Source organism: Arvicola amphibius, chromosome 11, assembly GCF_903992535.2.
Source record: "Arvicola amphibius chromosome 11, mArvAmp1.2, whole genome shotgun sequence".
Lineage (NCBI taxonomy): Eukaryota > Metazoa > Chordata > Mammalia > Rodentia > Cricetidae > Arvicola > Arvicola amphibius.
The window spans coordinates 79274594-79277810 of NC_052057.2; the positions used below are offsets into that span (position 1 = coordinate 79274594).

Genomic DNA, 3217 nt, shown 5'->3' on the forward strand with positions numbered 1-3217 from the left:
GAGAGTATACTATAACTGCACCATCTCCTCCTTTCTCTTTCTTCCATCCAAACCCTACCATACATACCTCCTTGCTCTCTTTCAAATTCATGGTCTCTTTTTCCATTAATTGTTCTGATATGCATATATGCATATATATACATACACACACATATATATATATATTTCTAAATGTTACCTGTTAAGTCTGTATGTCACTTTTTAAAAAAAATATGAAACACTTCATAAATTTGTCTGTCACCCTTGTGCTGGGGTTATGCTAATCTTCTCTGTATTGTTCTAATTTTAGTATTTGTGCTGCCGAAGCGAGCAATTGTACGCTACTTGTATGTATCGTCTTCGGAATGATTCTTTGGTATTGGATGACTGGTCTTCCCTGGAGCAGAATACTTCTGTTCCCATCTTTCCTCAGTTGCCCCTGGTTCTCTGTGTAGGGTTGAGGCCTCAGGCTTTGCCCTGTCTATGTTAGCACATCTATGCTTGCTTTTCTTCATCTCATGTTGGTGACATTTTATGACTTTAACTTCCGACATCACTAGGAGACAGTCTCACAGCAAACCTGTTTTTTTTTTTTTTTTTTTTTTTTTTTGACAGAGTCTTTCACTAACCTGCAATCTGTCATGTTGTCATGTTGTCATGTTGTTGTCAGTGAATCCCAGGGCTCCACATGTCTCTGCCTCCCAGGACTATGGTTACAAGCTATACCCGGGTCTTTAAAATGTGGGTTCTGGGGATCAAACTTATTCTTACAAGGCAAGCGCTTTACAGACTGAGCAATATCCCTCCAACATTATATATTTTCTATGGCTGTTTTCATGCAGCAGCAGGCCTGAGCAAAGTGGATCAAGATTTAGGTCCTCGGGATTAAAATACTTACTTTCTGGCCTTTTACAAAGATCTTTCCTGCACACTGTCTGGTATCACCGATCAGAAGTCAGCTTGTCCGGGGAGAAGGTCAAGAGTGTCAGCTGCATTTTCTCCTTTTCAATCTTTGTGGATCATGAGCTTGGCCTCCAGGGTCACTCTCTCTGTCTGTGCATAGCAAATAGAGTGGCCCAGATCACCTGATTGTCTTAGGGTTTGATACACTGTGACCACAACAACTTTTATAAAGGAAGGCATTTAATCGGGCTCCCTTACAGATCAGAGGGCTAGTCCATTATTGTCATGTTGGGGAGCACGGGGAGTGCAGACAGACATGGTGCTGGAAAAGGAGCCAAGAGTTCCACGTTCAGATCCGAAGGCTGCAAGAAGAGCGAGTGAGACACTGGGCCTGGCTTGGACTTCTGAAATCTTTAAGCCCATCCAAAGTGACACACTTCCTCCAACAAGGCCACACCACCTGACAGTGCCACTCCCTATGAGCCTATGGGGGCCATTTTCATTTAAGCCCCCACAAGGACAGAGGCCACTCCTTTCTATATACTGGAAGTTTCTTTCTTCTGACTTGGAGCACATTCAAAATGACATATGAATGAGAAGTAATATCAAAAGATCACCCCAAACAATACTAAAATAACAATGATAGCCTGGGCGGGGGGGACGTATACTGTTAATAGATATGGTAGGCCAATGATAAATTCTTACAAATTAATAGAGAAAAGATAAATGTCTCAATTTATTCTAACCTGCTTTTCCCAGAAGTTATCTGCCAATATTAAGAGTTCCACATGGATGTATTTAAAATGCTTCTTGTGAAAGATTGCCAGCAGTGACATTTCATGTTCAGCAATGGTGACCACTTCGATAACAATTCTAGAGACAAAATCAAAGTCAGTTGGATTAGCTTTCCTCTAGGCCAACCACCCCAGAGCCAAGCTTTGCTGGATTCCTTGCTAGCTCCCCTATACCTGCCTTTGTTCCTGTGTTCACTAATCTTTGACTTGGATTCCCCTGGCCACCATAGGCCAGATCCTTTTCTTCCTTTAGCTTAGTCAAGTACTGTTTCTCTGGGAAGTCTTTTGGACCATGTTGGCAGTGTCTTATTCTTTGCATTTTTATCTAATATGAAGAACCCAAGGGACAGTCCTGTAAACACAGAGATCTTCTGCCATTTCTGGAGAGTGTTCTCCAAACACATATGGGATCTGGGCTTCTAGGCACAGAGTTAACTGATGCTGTAGAGCCATGGCCGGTCTTGAAAAATGGGGTTGTAGGGTAAACACCCCAGCATCCTCATCTTTCTTTTCACTGATTCTGACTCCTGTCAGCCTGTGTGCGGTAGAGCCCAGCTCCTCACAGATGTAACTGTGAGAAGTTCATTTAAGGATTCTTTACTGACTTTTGCTTCCTTTGTCTTTTCTGTCTTCCCTGCATGATGGAATGTTCTAAGATGTCCCCCCATCTTTTCCTCTGTTTTAGTCACTGTTCTGTTGCTGTAAAGGGACACCATGATTAATAAAGGCAATTCTTATGAAAGAAAGTAAAAGAAAGTATTTAATTGTCGGCTTGCCATTATGATTGTCATCATGGCAGGGGACATGGTGGCACCCTTAACACTGGAACAGTAATTAAGAGCTACATTCTGATCGAGAGAGAGAGAGAGAGAGAGAGAGAGAGAGAGAGAGAGAGAGAGAGAGAGAGAGAGAGAGAGAGAGAGAGAGAGAGAGAGAGAGAGAGAAAGAGGAGAGACTGGGTCTGGCATGGGCTTTTGAAACCTTAAAACCCACCTTTCCTTCACAAGGTGACATATCCTGATCATTCTAATTCTTCTTAATAGTGCCACTCCTGATGACTATAGTGCCACTCCCTGGTGACTAAGTGTTCAAAACCATTAGCCTGTGGCCATCATTACTCAAGCCCCCATACTCTCAAACTGCTTGTATCTATATCTTTACCTCAGGAGCTGCTTTGTGGGTGGGAGTTCCCAGCTCTAGCCAACATCTCCTGATGTTTCAAATGCACACATAGCTTTCTCCCTTGCTTGCTTCAACCCAAACGTTTCTGCATCTAGTGAATTTTACCTCATTTCAGAGAGATTTACTCCTGTGACTTATGTTCTATATCAGGGTCTCACTGTTTGAAGGCGGGGAACCTGCTGAGTTTCCTTCTGTTTTCCACATTGCAGAGCCCAGCTCTTTGCACAGAGCAGATATTCATCCTTGGTTGTTGAGTGAGTAAATTAGAGATGGATGATTGACAGGACTCCTCCCACTTTCTGTTTCACTGCTGAGGACTATGCAAAGAACATCCCATAGGGCTGTACCTGCAGGCTTCA

At 42.9% G+C, this 3217-nt stretch overlaps 1 non-coding gene across 1 annotated transcript; it reads right to left on the reverse strand.

Moving 5' to 3' along the window:
• Positions 1 to 206: 206 nt before the first annotated feature.
• LOC119826977 lies at positions 207 to 313 on the reverse strand. Its single transcript, XR_005287531.1, has one exon. It is a non-coding gene; the product is annotated as a U6 spliceosomal RNA (small nuclear RNA).
• Between the last annotated feature and the right edge of the window lie 2904 nt (positions 314 to 3217).